The sequence below is a fragment of the Schistocerca gregaria genome, unplaced genomic scaffold (assembly GCF_023897955.1).
Source record: "Schistocerca gregaria isolate iqSchGreg1 unplaced genomic scaffold, iqSchGreg1.2 ptg000179l, whole genome shotgun sequence".
NCBI lineage: Eukaryota > Metazoa > Arthropoda > Insecta > Orthoptera > Acrididae > Schistocerca > Schistocerca gregaria.
The window spans coordinates 2990952-3008427 of NW_026061729.1; positions in this window are offsets into that span (position 1 = coordinate 2990952).

A 17476-nucleotide genomic window follows, 5' to 3' on the forward strand; every position below is an offset into this window, starting at 1 on the left:
AACATGACTATATGACAATACCCTTAAAATAAGGTTGCTTCAATATTTCGTGTGAATTGGCGATAGACGCGAGCAGACCAAGGATTCAAATCAATACAAGAGATCCACGAGGCAGAGAATGACATAGAAATATACTCAACATGGCAATGCAACTGAACTTTGGATGCTATAGTTCAGCACCGGAAAGATGGAATCACGCAAAAGTGACAACATAACCCAAGATGTAAAGGAGAGGACATGGCCTCAAATATCTCTCTGCCGCCGTGGTGCTCTGCTCCCAGTATGCTAGCGTCGACCGCTGCCAGTTATCTCTAACACAACACACATCAAGAGCAGACAATTTTCTGAGACATAAACTACACAACCCTATCTGGAGAACAGGTGAGCAATACAACTGGACTGAAACCAATGAGCCTCCGTGAGTTACTTGGCCAGTGCCAGCCCTTAAACTTTGATTAATAAGATCGCTAAAAATCATACCGAAGTTAAGATGACGAGACTTATCTCCAGGTTCGCCATATTAGTGGCAGAGACAATGAATTGGCGACGCTCTTATCCGTATGTTCGCGGCAGAGTCTGGGGAAGGCAAGGGCCACGTGGAGCCGGATCTGGGGGTCAATTTCCTTCTCTCCGAGACACCCGGCTTCTTCTGCGACTTAGCCGGCAAACAGGCCGAGGACCCCGGGTGGGGACCGATTCGGCAGCAGTTGGCGGATGGCGAGGTCTTCGGGGGGTGGGGTGGGGGGGTGTCTTGTGTAAAGGGGAAGACAACCGTGGTGAAGGGAAGGTCTGTATTCCACAGGAACGAGTTAGCATGGCACTCAGATATTTCCACGATTCGGCGGTAGGGGATCATTTGGGGTTCTACAAGACCTTGAACAGAGTTCGGGAACACATGTTTTGGCCCAACCTATATGGCGATGGCATGCGATTTGTTGGCAACTGTGTCCAGTGTAAGCGCGGTAAGCACGATGTTGGGCCGCACAGAGAACTACTACAGTCGGTTAGCGAGCAGTGTCCTCTGGACCGCGACTCAAAGATCGAAACATCGATCGACGGAAACTGGCGCCAGAAACGCAGCAGCTCACTCTATTTCATCCCCTTAGGGGTTGAACTTCCAAAAACACGAAAATACGTATTTTCTTATTTGTAACCTTGAAGTCAAATACCAATTTTCGTAGATATAGCCTTAAAAATACTTCCATAGTCCTTCCATAATTTTTTATCTCAAGATAAAATGTTCACCTACTATTTCACCTCATAGAGGTTAAATTCCCAATAATACTGGAACACATATTTCTTTATTTCTGACCTAGAAACCAGATACAAATTTTCGTCTGCCTAGCTTCAGAATTACCTTAATAGCTACATGTTTCAAAAATCCTTTCATTTCCTGTGTATCCCCCTTAGAGGTGGAATTTCGAAATATGCAGTATAAGCGGTATAAGATCAACAACCTTTCCAAATCTCAAGGTTTATTTTCCTTGGCGGTCTGGACTGTGTGAATTTCATAGTAATGGCCTCCACACACACACACACACACACACACACACACGCACACACACACACACACACACACACACACACACACACACACACACACACACACCACTAACAATGCCTCCACCACCTCCTGGGGAAATTTCTGCAGACGCCCTTGTTCCACTGCAGTCATATTTTGCCGACGACCTACATTTAGCAGCGTGGGAGGGATAGTGTCGTGCAACAGACAGTATACTCAGTAGACAACGAACTGTTCGTTGTGAAATCAGGGACATAGGAACCGAGACTGACACAGAAGGTGCTGAAGGTGAAGCACACTAGACTCGTGTCTACCACGGCTTCAAATAGTATCGATTTACTATGAACGGAAGTTCCGAAAAGTGAGCAAGTAATTTTACAGTAAATTCAGTACCGATGGTGAGGATATACAACGAAAAACATTTCTATAATATTTCAGAAATAATGAAACATTCCACTCAAGTCGCGCGGCAGAAAACGCAATGGATATGCTTGCACTTAAGACGGAAGGCCCCACGTGCTTACGCAGGCTTACGACAGATGGCAAAATTCGGCAGTAGGCGTAAGCCAACCTCTTGTGCTGCCTTCTGTTATTGATGCCAGGCATCAAGGTCTCAGTAGTTCGACCATCCACTGGAGAGTAGTTGCTTTATAAGTACTCCGTCTTCAGGCCACGAGTGACCTACTGGGACAGCACCATCCGACCGCCGTGTCATCATCCGTGGAGGATGTGAACAGGAGGGGCGGGGATCAGCACACTGTTCTCCCGGTCGTTATGATGGTTTTCTTTGACCGGAGCCGCTACTGTTGGGTCGAGTAGCTCCTCGATTGGCATCATGAGGCGGCCTGGATGATCACCCATCCAAGTGCCTTCAACGCCCGACAACGCACTTAACTTCGGTGATCTCACGTGAACCGATGCAACCTCCGCGGCAAGTCCGTTGCTGCAGATATTTTAGAGTAGTTGTTACGTTTCATAATTATCTAGTTTACGGGGAAAATGTAAAAAAGGCGATTGTCACCGAAGCTACAACTAATCTGAATTTCTGGTTAGTTATCAAGTGGTCTTATGTGCAAGCCTGATTTTTTCATCCTTTGCGGTGGGAATGATTCAAACCCGTCATGTTCTTCTTATGAGGTGTTCTATTTATTTTGCACACAATGATCGTTTGTAGTTGTGTTGAGTTACCACCTTGATAAATTTTTGGATGGCGCACGTATCATAACTGAGATCTGTGCTTGCGCTTAATGGCTGAAGGTCAATTAGCGTAATGAGTAGTAGCGAATGTTATAGTAACATGTTTGTAAATTATTTCAGGTAAATTACCTTAGTAGTGTAATATTATCAGTATACCAGTACTGTATGTGGGCCAATTACGTTAGTCATGGAATACTATCCGTATAAGACTATGTCACCTTGATGTCCCGGAATTTGCTTCAATTTTGGAATCCACGAAAGAACTGGAAATTTTCCTTTACACAGCTTTCCATATAATTTCTATTACAGTGATTCAGTCTTGTCTGTCACTCGACTTTTCTGACTGAGAAATAAATTCTATCGCTCATGTGCTTATTACCTCTTCGTGTTTCCATTTGCCGATATTGCGCATAAACACATACATATCTCAACGTTGCTATGTACATTGATGGAACGACACACTTTTTTGTGGCGACACTGCAGTTTAGAGATAGAAAAACCGATCAGTTAAAACGACATGGGTATTTTAGTTCTGAATAACCGATGTCTTTCGGTATTTGTTTGCTCTCGGTTATAACAAGTATCTTTTTATATTTTCCTGATAACCACGTAAAAACAGATATACCAATTAGCCACAGTTGTCGTAGTAAAATTTTTAGTTTTCAAATAAACCTTTTTTAAAAAAGACGAGTAATTTTTATTCGTAAGATTTCCATAGCTCTTAAATACTGCGTTATTACAGAAAAAATGGGAAAAGTGATGTATGCCACTTTAATAACACTGCTGATAGAAACGAGCAACAAGTGAATTGGTCCAACATTGCCGAGACAATACTGTGCCTGTTATACAAGCAGTGCGCGAGAATGGACGCAGTTTCTCGCTGTTGTCGAACGTCAGTTGTAACACAGAATGGCACCATCTGGAAGCCTGGAAGTATTTTACGATATGCAGTACGAGTGAAGCACAATGGTCGATTTGGTCGACTTGCGACATCATACAAGGAAAAAAGTTAAAATTTTACAAATCATTCATAGTTCGGGATAAAAATAGAAAGTGCCTGATCTGCTGCCTGTGTCTACGTTATCTGCTTTTAGCCGTTAACAGAGAAATTAAAACGAAAAAGAGAGTTCTCCTGCCGCAGTTTTCACTCTTTATCGCTGGATTATACGTAATGCCCGCATAGTGCTGTGATAACCGATTTAAATATAATTTTTGAGCAGAGTTCTAAAAACTAAAATCAGTAGGATAATACTGGCAGTTTTCTGTGGTATAGAAGTACTCGCTATATTTTGAGAGAAACAGCGAACAGCGGACAAAGTTTTATTGGACTATTTAATTTAAAGAAATTAGAATTATATTAATACCGTCAGTTGCTCACGGGCGTTGATAAATATCAACGTGGACAAGTGAAAATGTGTGCCACGACCGGGACTCGAACCCGGGATCTCTTGCTAAAATGACAGACGCTCTATGCATCTAGGCCACCGAGGGCACAGTGTATGGTTCGACTGCAGGGACTATCTCGCGCACGCCTCCTGCGAGACTCACATTCTTACCTTGAATGTCCATACACTACAGTCGTAGAGTCCCACTCCAACACACTCATTCCTCGTGGAAGACATGTCCATATCCATATAAGTATATGGTTCTGGCAATACCAGCCATGACCTTCTTCTGTGAAGATGCACAAGTATTCCCCGAACTGTTACGGGACTTGGTAAGAATGTGTTCCACGAGTAATGAATGTGTTGGTGTGGGACACTACGAATGTAGTGCGTGGACATGGAAGGTGAGAATGTGAGTCTCGCGGGAAGCGTGCGCGAGATAGTACCTGCAGTCACACTATCGTCTGTGCCCTCGGTGGCTCAGATGGGCAGAGAGCCTGCCATGTAAGCAGGAGATCCCGGGTTCGAGTCCCAGACAGGCACACATTGTCACCTGTCCCCGTTGATATATATCGACACCCGTGAGCAGCTGACGGTATTAATATAATTCTAATTTCGTTCTGGACGGCTGCAGGTCATCATAAATGTATTTGACGTTTTGATTCCATTTATCAAGAAACTGAGAAAGTAAAAATTTTTATCTTTGTTGGATTTCTACGTTTACAAGAGGAAATAATGTAAATAAAATACTGAAAATCGGTTATTACAAGAACTGGTATTGTGACGGGCTTTAACAATTAGGTTAAAGTGAGGCTGGGAAACTGATAAGAGCCGAAAACCAGTTGTTTGAGCGATAACCGACATTCCCACTGCTGTTGTGAGTGGTAAGATTGACGCGCAAGGACATCTAGAACAGTTTCTCAGAAAGGTTACTGCAACTCTGATGTTCTCAAAATGAACGGGCCAGCCATTGGCGTCCGCGAGGGGGAAGGGGAGGGGGAGGGGAGGAGGTGGGGAGGGGAGGATAGGCAAAAGGGCACTTTCACCCGTCGCCCCTAACCATCCTTGGAATCTGGAGTAAAGAGTTTTTATTCGTTACAGTATACTCATACTCTTCCAGATAAGAATTCTCCACAATACTGCTAAACCTTAGCTTTGACCAGTTGTAGCGCTTATAGAGTTAGGGTCTTGTAGCTTGATGCACCTCGTAACTGACCAGCTGATTTGTACACAGAGTGCCAGTTTCAGAATCATGCACTCCAGCCCCGACGCGCCTTCCCCCCTCCCCACCACTGGAAATATTTCTGCAGACTCCAGTCTGCCACTGTGCATATATTTTGATAACATCCTGGTTTTAATACCATCGAAGGAACAGCATTGTGGAGTAAAGGGTAGACCTAGCACAGACCACACCATTCACAATGAAACGCATCACTTAGTAGATGGTGAAGTACTTTGAAGCTAGCCAGATAGAAACAGAACCTCCTGGCACTGTATCTAACCCAAATTCTAATCTTACACTAATCTCTTGTATGTACCTACCACGCCCTCAAAGAGCCAACGATTTACTATTATCAGAAGTTCCGAAAAATGAGGAAGAAATTGACCCACACTTTTTTCCGTTGTTCATTATTTCGATTACCCCATAATGGGAATGGACTTGTAGCCACAGGTTACACAAGCGATAAATGGTTTAAAATACATAAAAAGAGATGACAATAGGAAACGATTTTTAAAAACACAATGATGCGGCTTTTACGATTTTTACAGGGAAAAAAAAATGGATGACAAAATAAAGGTTTTTCAAAAATATGCTGGTGGACAATATTGGGGATTTTTTATCTTTATAGATGACTAGCGGAAAAGCTTGGTGTTGACCAGGCGTTTATTTACAGCTGTGCGTCCACGTCCGTACTATGCAGCGTCTGGCCTTGTCCTGAGTTTTTATGACGTATCTCCTGAAACATGTGTCGTACAATGATATAATTTTGTAGGTGCATTCAGCGTCATATGCGGATACTGTCTGCAAAATTTATTGCGAATATAGTAGCAAAGAAGTAACAAATTTAAATGTCATGAATGCTGTGATCCCCACACACTTGGGTGCAACCAATGTACACAGGATGCTTGGCTCGATCATTATGGCTACCATCACCGCTGGTCGAAATTGGACCAGCTGTGTCGACGTAGTGAAAATATAAATGTGCATAACATGGTAAACGTCCATTCTTTCCAGCCATCAGACCTGATCTACGATCAAAAATATCATGTAAAAGTGGTAGGGGCAACGGCCTTGCCGCAGTGGATACACCGGTTCCCGTCAGATCACTGAAGTTTAGCACTTTCGGGCGTGGTCGGCACTTGGATGGGTGACCATCCGGGCCGCTATGCGCTGTTTCCATTTTTCGGGTTGCACTCAGCCTTGCGATGCCAATTGAGGAACTACTCGACCGAATAGTAGCGGCTCCAGTCAAAGGAAACTACCACAACGAGTGGGAGAGCCAGCTCCTCCTCCACCCTCAGTGAGAATGACGTGGCGGTCGGATGGTCCTGATTGGCCACTTGTGGCCTGAACACGGAGTGCTTTCTTAAAGGAGTGCTCCCTACATAAAACTGACAGTCTTGACTCAGGGACTGTCCACGGTAAATGCTGCATTGGACCTACGAATACTATTAAAATAACGGTTTGAGTTCTCTTTAGTTGTCCAATCATCTGAAGTGAGTCCTTATTGAAGTAAGCTGAAAAATAGATTTTATGTTAATGGCGGATAAATTTTATGTTAATGGCGGCAAATTAACTTTACCCTAATGACACACAAGGTCAATGCCGTTCTATCACGTAAAGTATTCTCAGATCGAAATGTTTTGCATTACCAAATCTCCAATGTAGATCCATCATACCGCAATTATAATTCTCAAAATAATTTGGAGTTACGTTCAATGCATATTTAAATGCATCTTTAAAACAATACCAGAATTCTCATTAGATCATCATTATCAGTGCCTAGAGTATTCCTATTATTTCGTCTACCAAAAACCGCGTCTCACTATGGCTTTTTCAGTACGCTGTTTTGTTTTCCACTGCTGACAATAGAAACGATCTGGCAGATGTGACATTGTAGATGTCCAGTATGCGTGTCTTAATGCAAATAAACCGTCTGGAACATTTACCCTTGAACCTCCCTAGAATGGGATTTCATGGAACGTTATTACTTTCCTGTGTCCATTTCTATCACACCAGCTGATCGCCACGACTGGGGAGAGTGAGGAGGTGGTGGGGTGAAAGTTGGCAGCACTTTGAGTGGCAGAAACCTCACGTTTCCATCATTTGTTTTCATAATGACGTAGTGCCAATTCGTCACATTGGACGCTTTTCTCTCGGAAACGTTTACATTCATCGTCTGGATATCAATGTCGCCTTCTGAGGTATGCAGTCGCACCACTCTGTACGAAATAGGTTCTAAGCTGATGCAGTCGACAAGTAACGTCGAAATATATCGTCACCTCGAAATATATCGACACCTCGAAATAAATCCACACCCAGAAATAAATAGCCAACCCGAAATAAATCGCAACCTCGAAATAAATCGACACCATGAAAAAAATCGAAACTTCGAAATAAATCGACACCTCCAAAAGACAGCTACATCGAAATGATTCGATATCCCGAAATATATCGACATCTAGACGCATTTCAGCTTACCATATAGATCGATATCTCGAATCTCACGGACCTCTCGAGATAAATCGAGGTATAGAAATATATCGATATCTTGAAATATATTGGTACCTAGTAATATAAAGATATCTCTAAAAATACAATATCTAGAAATTTATGGATTACTTGAGATATAGAGGTTTCTTGAAATATATCGATATCTCGAAAGGAATCGATATCTGAAGTACACCGATACATGGAAATATATCGATAGCTCGAAATAAACAGACAACCCGATTTGTTTCGGTATATCAAACTAAATCGATATCTCGACATAAACGGATACTTCGAAATCAATTGATACCTCGAAATAAATGGATGCCTCAATATAGATAGATATCTCGAAATAAATCGACATCTCGATATAATGAGTGCTTCGACATAAGTCGATATATCGAAATGAATCGATAATGGGAAAGAATGGACGTCTTGAAAAAAATCTGTACCCCTAAGAAAACGATTCTCGAAATAAATAGGTATATCGAAATATATCGCTATCTCGATAAATACCGATATCTAGTGGTCGGATATATGTTTCAAGTTGACTTGACATATCAGTATAGTTCGATATACATCAAAATACTTTGGATTTTCAATATACCGATAGATTTCTAGACCTCGGGGTAAAAATCGCCGATCCGACCTCAGTGCAAAAACGCAGACCTAGGGAAAAAACGCCGACCTCGGGGAAAAACGCAGACCTCGAGGGAAAAACGTCGACCTCGGGGTAAAACGCCGACCTCGTGGGAAAACGCCGACCTTCGGAAAACTGCCGACCTCAGGAAAAATCCAGTTCCATTAATTTACACAGACACTAATGTATGTCACCATTAGGTTCTCAAAATACAACCAAATTCCTGGTATTTATCACCTCACACAAAAAGTGGTCGTGACAGAAAAGTCTCGTTCTTTAGAAAGTTTAGAATGAGATGTTCTAAATATTGCAGTTTATCCATTTACAATAATCTACAAGCACTGCACAATGAGAAGAGACTGTCAACCACAGCACTTTGAAATAGTGGACAGCCAGGAAGACAGAGGTTGCATTGCTGTTTCTAATCCTCTGGTGCTTGAGATTTAGAATCCAGGATTGCCTCGAATGAGAACAGCAATAATGGATGTCCTGCACCAGTGTAGAACTTACTCTGGAACTCCACAGAAAATCACAAGGCACAATTATATCACATCATTCTCAGCAAACTACAGAAGCCTCTAATGGACGTAACAACGTTGTCACCTCCTTCACCAGTGAAAGATCTTAGTAGCTATTGAGTCAAGAGTAGGTGGCCAATTAATAATTTGTTGTTCAAAGCTAACTTCAGTGTATATGGGAATACTCAGTGGACATCTTTAACCATCATATTTTACTGTCTTAGATATGTCAACTTCCCAGACTATAAGTATAAGCAGAGCTTGGTCTTTCCCAATCCGAGATTGTTTAGAATGGGTATCAAGGGAATCAGATCCACTGGGCATTTAGAGCAACCTGCTTTAAACAATATGAGCAGGCAGTAGACACAGACACAGAATTTGGAATTTCTCTGTGAAGTGGTTACCTTCATCGTCTGAAAACTTATGTTGTGTGCTGCGCTATGTGGAGGTACTAATAGCAACACAGTAAAACACAGAAGAAGCTTATAAGTTGATGTAATCAGCCAGTAAGAAGCAGTAAACTTTAAGTTTTAGTAATCGATTATTGACTTATTATCCGGCTTTGGTGCCTTGACATTACCGACGACCTTATGATTTTGCATGAAGAGAGGCCTAAAAGCCACGTTACACGAGAGAATGTGAAAAGTGTTCATATGTAGTAAAAACCTAAGAAATAAGCCCGTTTTCGTCATTTGCTATCAAATCGACGTATTGCCAGAGCGTTACATTGTCAGCTTTTCTCTCTGAAACGGTTACATTTATCGTCTGCAAACTTATGTCGCGTGCTAAGGAATGCAGAGACACTAAAAACAACACAGTAGAACATAGAGGAAGCTTCTAGGTTGATGTAATTAGCCCGTAGGCAACAGTACAATTCAGGTTTTAGTTATCGATTAGTTGGGAGCTCCAATGTTAGGCGCGTAATGGGGCCCCTTAGGGATACGGCGGCTAAGGAGGGGAAGAAATCCAGTGTGCACTTCGTGTGCATTCCGGGAGGAGTCATTCCTGATGTGGAAAGGGTCCTTCCGGATGCCACGAAGAGCACAGGGTGCAGCCAGCTGCAGGTGGTGGCACATGTCGGCACTAATGACGTGTGTCGCTTTGGATCTGAGGAAATTCTCTCTGGATTCCAGCGGCTATCTGATTTGGTGAAGGCTGCCGGTCTTTCTTACGAGATGAAGGCAGAGCTGACCATCTGCAGCATCGTTGAGAAAACCGACTGCGGACCTTTGGTGCAGAGCCGGATGGAGGGTCTGAATCAGAGGCTCAGACGGTTTTGCAACCTTATTGGCTGCAGATTCATTGACTTGCGCCATAGTCTGGTGGGGTTTCGGGTTCCGCTGAATAGGTCAGGAGTTCACTACACTCAGCTGGCGGCTACACGGGTAGCGGAGGCTGTGTGGCGTGGACTGGGCGGTTTTTTAGGTTAGAAGGCCTCGGGAAAGTGCGGGATGGGCTGCAATGTCAAAGGGTGCTTGGCAATTACAGGACGTGCTTGGATCAAGGAACAGTCAGAATTATAGTTGTAAATTGTTGTAGTTGCGCTGGAAAAGTCCCTGAGCTTCAAGCGCTAATAGAAAGCACAGAAGCTGATATCGTTATAGGTACAGAAAGCTGGCTAAAGCCTGAAATAAGTTCTGCTGAAATTTTTACGAAGTCTCAGACGGTGTTCAGGAAAGATAGATTAGGCAGAATTGGTGGTGGAGTGTTTGTGTCTGTCAGTAGTGGTTTATCTTGTAGTGAAGTCGAAGTAGATACTCCGTGTGAATTGGTGTGGGTGGAGGTTATACTTAAAAGCCGAATTAAGTTAATAATTAGCTCCTTCTACCGACCCCCAGACTCCGATGATACAGTTGCGGAACAGTTCAGAGAAAGTTTGAGTCTCGTGACAAATAAATACCCAACTCATACGGTTATAGTTGGTGGGGATTTCAACCTACCCTCGGTATGTTGGCAAAAATACTTGTTCAAAACCGGTGGTAGGCAGAAAACGTCTTCCGAGATTGTCCTAAATGCATTCTCCGAAAATTATTTCGAGCAGTTAGTCCACGAACCCACGCGAATTGTAAATGGTTGCGAAAACACACTTGACCTCTTGACCACAAACAATCTAGAGCTGATAGAGAGCATCATGACTGATACAGGGATTAGTGATCACAAGGTCATTGTAGCTAGGCTCAATATCATTTCTTCCAAATCCATCAGAAACAAACGCAAAATAATTTTATTTAAAAAAGCGGATAAAGTGCCACTAGAAGCCTTCCTAAAAGACAATTTCCATTCCTTCCGAACTGACTATGCGAATGTAGACGAGATGTGGCTCAAATTCAAAGACATAGTAGCAACAGCAATTGAGATATTCATACCTCATAAATTGGTAAGAGATGGAACGGGTCCCCCGTGGTACACAAAAAAAGTCCGAACGCTGTTGCAGAGGCAACGGAAAAAACATGCGAAGTTCAGAAGAACGCGAAATCCCAAAGATGGGCTAAAATTTACAGACGCGCGAAATTTGGCACGTACTTCGATGCGAGATGCCTTTAATAGGTTCCACAACGAAACATCGTCTCGAAATTTGGTAGAAAATCCGAAGAAATTCTGGTCGTATGTAAAGTAGACAAGCGGCAAGACGCAGTCAATACCTTCGCTGCGCAGTGCCGATGGTACTGTTATCGACGACTGTGCTGCTAAAACGGAGTTATTGAACGCAGTTTTCCGAAATTCCTTCACCAGGGAAGACGAATGGAATATTCCAGAATTTGAAACACGAACATCTGCTAGCATGAGTTTCTTAGAAGTAGATACCTTAGGGGTTGCGAAGCAACTCAAATCGCTTGATACGGGCAAGTCTTCAGGTCCAGATTGTATACCGATTAGGTTCCTTTCAGATTACGCTGATACTATAGCTCCCTACTTAGCACTCATATACAACCGCTCGCTCACCGATAGATCTATACCTACAGATTGGAAAATTGCGCAGGTCGCACCAGTGTTCAAGAAGGGTAGTAGGAGTAATCCATTTAACTACAGACCTATATCATTGACGTCGGTTTGCAGTAGGGTTTTGGAGCATATACTGTATTGAAACATTATGAATCACCTCGAAGGGAACGATCTATTGACACGTAATCAGCATGGCTTCAGAAAACATCGCTCTTGTGCAACGCAGCTAGCTCTTTATTCGCACGAAGTAATGGCCGCTATCGACAGGGGATCTCAAGTTGATTCCGTATTTCTAGATTTCCGGAAAGCTTTTGACACCGTTCCCCACAAGCGACTTCTAATAAAGCTGCGGAGCTATGGGGTATCGTGTCAGTTGTGCGACTGGATTCGTGATTTCCTGTCAGGAAGGTCGCAGTTCGTAGTAATAGATGGCAAATCATCGAGTAAAACTGAAGTGATATCAGGTGTTCCCCAGGGAAGCGTCCTGGGACCTCTACTGTTCCTGATCTATATAAATGACCTGGGTGACAATCTGAGCAGTTCTCTTAGACTGTTCGCAGATGATGCTGTAATTTAACGTCTAGAAGGTCATCCGAAGACCAGTATCAGCTGCAAAGCGATTTAGAAAAGATTGCTGTATGGTTTGTCAGGTGGCAGCTGACGCTAAATAATGGAAAGTGTGAGATGATCCACATGAGATCCAAAAGAAATCCGTTGGAATTCGATTACTCGATAAATAGTACAATTCTCAAGGCTGTCAATTCAACTAAGTACCTGGGTGTTAAAATTACGAACAACTTCAGTTGGAAGGACCACATAGATAATATTGTCGGGAGGGCCAGCCAAAGGTTGCGTTTCATTGGCAGGACACTTAGAAGATGCAAGAAGTCCACTAAAGAGACAGTTTACACTACACTCGTTCGTCCTCTGTTAGAATATTGCTGCGCGGTGTGGGATCCTTACCAGGTGGGATTGACGGAGGACATCGAAAGGGTGCAAAAACGGGCAGCTCGTTTTGTATTATCGCGTTATAGGGGAGAGAGTGTGGCAGATATGATACACGAGTTGGGATGGAAGTCATTACAGCATAGACGTTTTTCGTCATGGCGAGACCTTTTTACGAAATTTCAGTCACCAACTTTCTCTTCCGAATGCGAAAATATTTTGTTGAGCCCAACCTACATAGGTAGGAATGATCATCAAAATAAAATAAGAGAAATCAGAGATCGAACAGAAAGGTTTAGCTGTTCAATTTTCCCGCTCGCTGTTCGGGAGTGGAACAGTAGGAGATAGTATGATTGTGGTTCGATGAACCCTCTGAAAAGCACTTAAATGTGAATTGCAGAGTAGTCATGTAGATGTAGATGTAGATGATTTATTAGCCGGCTTTGGTGCCAGTGAAATAACCGACTACCTTAAGATTTGGCATTAAACAAGGTATGGCAGCCACGTTACACGAGAGAATGTGAAAAGTGTTCATATGTACTAAAAACCAAGGAAATCCGCCCGTTTTCACATCTGCTTTCGAATCCACGTAATGCCACATCGTCACATTGGCCATTTCCTCTCTGAAACGGTTACATTTATTGTTTGCATAGCTATGTAGCGTGCTGCGGTTTGCTGAGACACTAAAATCACCATAGTAAAACACAGAAGAAGCTTTTAATTTGGTGTAATAGCCAGTAAGAAGCAGTACAATTCAAGTTTTAGTTATCGATTATTGAATTTTTAGCCGGCTTTGGTGCCTTGGACATGAGCTAGGACCTTAAGATTTGGCATGAAGGGAGGTCTGGCAGCCACGTTGCACGGGAGAAAGTGAGAAGTTTTTATGTGCAGTAAAAACCTAAGAAATCCACCCGTTTTCGTCATCTGCTTTCGAATCGACGTAATGCCAGATCGTCACATTGGCCGTTTTCCCTCTGAAACGGTTACATTTATCGTGTGCAAACTTATGTCGCGTGCTGCGGTATGCGGAGACACTAAAAGCACCATAGTAGAACACAGAAGAAGCTTCTAAGTTGATGTAATAGCCAGTAAGCAACTGTACAATTGAAGTATTAGTTATCGATTAGTGAATTTTTAGAAGGCTTTAGTGCATTCGACATGAGCTAGGACCTTAAGATTTAGTATGAAGGGAGGTCTATGAGCCATATCGCACGGGAGAATGTGAAAAGTGTTCACATCTAGTAAAAACCTGAGAAATCCGCCCGTTATCGTCATTTGCTATCGAATCGAATTAATGCCAGATCGTCACATTTTCCGCTCTTCTTTCTGAAACGGTTACATTTATCGTGTGCCATGCTATGTCGCTTGCTGCGGTAGTCGGAGACACTAAAAGCAATATAGTAGAACAGAGAAGAAGCTTCTAAGTTGATCTAATAGCCAGTAAGCAGCTGTACAATTCAAGTATTAGTTACCGAGTATTGACTTTTTAGATGGCTTTAATGCATTGGACATGAGCTAGGACCTTACGTTTTAGTAAGAACGGAGATCTAGCAGCCACGTTGCACGGGAGAACGTGAAAAGTGTTCAAATCCAGTAAAAACCTGAGAAATCCGCTCGTTTTCGTCATTTGCTATCCAATCGACTTAATTACAGATCGTCTCATTGGCCGCTCTTCTCTCTGAAACGATTACATTTATCGTGTGCAAAGCTATGTCGCGTGCTGCAGTATGCGGAGACACTAAAAGCACCATAGCAGCACAGAGAAGAAGCTTCTAAGTTGATGTAATAGCAAGTAAGAAGCAGTACAATTCAAGTTTTAGTTGTCAGTTATAGACTTTTTAGATGGCTTAAATGCATTGGACATGAGCTAGGACCTTACGTTTTAGTAAGAACGGAGATCTAGCAGCCACGTTGCACGGGAGAACGTGAAAAGTGTTCATATCTAGTAAAAACCTGAGAAATCCGACCGTTATAGTCATTTGCTATCGAATCGACTTAATGCCAGATCGTCACATTTTCCGCTCTTTTTTCTGAAACGGTTACATTTATCGTGTGCAAAGCTATGTCGCGTGCTGCGGTATGCGGAGACACTAAATACACCATAGTAGAACACAGAAGAAGCTTCTAAGTTCATGTAATACCCAGTAAGAAGCAGTACAATTCAAGTATTAGCTTTCTATTATTGACTTTTTAGCCGGCTTTCGTGCCTTGGACATGAGCTTGGACCTTAAGATTTTGCATGAAAGGAGGACTAGCAGAAGCGTTGCACGGGATAATGTGAAAAGTCTTCTTATGTAGTAAAAACCTGAGATATCAGTCCGTTTTCGTCATTTTTTATCAAATCGACTTTAAGCCAGATCGTTACATTGGCCGCTCTTCTCTCTGTACTGGTTACGTTTATCGTCTCCAAAGCAGTGTCACGTGCTGCGGTATGCGGAGACACTAAAAGCACTATACTAGAACACATAGGAAACTTCCAAGTTGATGTAGTACCCAGTAACACGTAGTACAATTCAAGTTTTTGTTATCGATTATTCACTTTTTAGCCGGCTTTGGTGCCTTGGACACGAGCTAGGACCTTAAGATTTTGCATGAAAGGAGGACTAGCAGCCGCGTTGCACGGGAGAATGTGAAAAGTGTTCTTATGTAGTTAAAACCTGAGATATCCGTCCGTTTTCGTCATTTGTTATCAAATCGACTTAAAGCCAGATTGTTACATTGGCCGCTCTTCTCTCTGAAACGGTTACATTTATCGTGTGCAAACTTATGTCGCGTGCTGCGGTATGCGGAGACGCTAAAAGCACCATAGTAGAACACAGAAGAAGCTTCTAAGTTGATGTAATAGCCAGTAAGCAACTGTACAATTGAAGTATTAGTTATCGATTAGTGAATTTTTAGAAGGCTTTAGTGCATTCGACATGAGCTAGGACCTTAAGATTTAGTATGAAGGGAGGTCTATGAGCCATATCGCACGGGAGAATGTGAAAAGTGTTCACATCTAGTAAAAACCTGAGAAATCCGCCCGTTATCGTCATTTGCTATCGAATCGAATTAATGCCAGATCGTCACATTTTCCGCTCTTCTTTCTGAAACGGTTACATTTATCGTGTGCCATGCTATGTCGCTTGCTGCGGTAGTCGGAGACACTAAAAGCAATATAGTAGAACAGAGAAGAAGCTTCTAAGTTGATCTAATAGCCAGTAAGCAGCTGTACAATTCAAGTATTAGTTACCGAGTATTGACTTTTTAGATGGCTTTAATGCATTGGACATGAGCTAGGACCTTACGTTTTAGTAAGAACGGAGATCTAGCAGCCACGTTGCACGGGAGAACGTGAAAAGTGTTCACATCCAGTAAAAACCTGAGAAATCCGCTCGTTTTCGTCATTTGCTATCCAATCGACTTAATTACAGATCGTTACATTGGCCGCTCTTCTCTCTGAAACGGTTTCATTTATCGCTTGCAAAGCCATGTCGCGTGCTGCGTGCCGCGTTGCTATTGAGATTGTGAAAAGTGTTCATATGTACTAAAAACATGAGAAATCCGTCCGTTTTCGTCATTTGTTATCGAATCGACTTAAAGCCAGATCGTCACATTGGCCGCTCTTCTCTCTGAAACGGTTTTATTTATAGTCTGCAAAGCTATGTCGCGTGCTGAGGTATGCGGAGACACTAAAAGCACCATAGTAGAACACACGTGAAGTTTCTAAGCTGATGTAGAAGCTAGTAAGAAGAAGTATAATTCAAGTTTTAGTTATCGTTTATTGACTTTTTAGCCGGCTTTGGTGCCTTGGGCATGAGCTTGGACCTTAAAATTTTGCATGAAAGGAGGACTAGCAGCCGCGTTGCAAGGAAGAAAGTGAAAAGTGTTCTTATGGAGTAAAAACCTGAGATATCGGTCCGGTTTCGTCATTTGTTATCAAATCGACTTGAAGCCAGATTGTTACATTGGCCGCTCTTCTCTCTGAAACCATTAAATTTATTGTCTCCAAAGGTATGTCGCTTGCTGCAGTATACGGAGACACTAAAAGCACCATAGTAGAACACAGAAGTAGCTTCTAAGTTGATGTAATAGCCAGTAAGATGTAGTACAATTCACATTTTAGTTATCGATTATTGACTTTTTAGACGGCTTTGGCGCCTTGGATTTGAACTAGGACCTTAAGTTTTTGCATGATGAAGGACTAGCAGCACGGGTGATTTGAAAAGTGTTCATATGTGCTAAAAACCTGAGACATCTGCCATTTTCGTCATTTATTATCAAATCGATTTAAAGCCAGATCGTTACATTGGCCACTCCTCTCTCTGAAACGGTTTCATTTATCGTCTGCAAAGCTGTGTCGTGTGCTGCGGTATGGGCTAGACACTAAAAGCACCATAGCAGATCACAACAGAAGCTTCTAAGTTGATGTAATAGCCAGTAAGAAACACTACAATTCAAGTTTTAGTTATCGAATATTGACCTTTTACCCTTCTTTGGTGCCTTGGACATGAGCTAGGACCTTAAGATTTTGCTTGAAGGGAAGTCTAGCAGACGCGTTGCACGGGAGAATGTGAAAAGTGTTCATATGTAGTAACAACCTGAGATATCCGTCCGCTTTTGACATTTGTTATC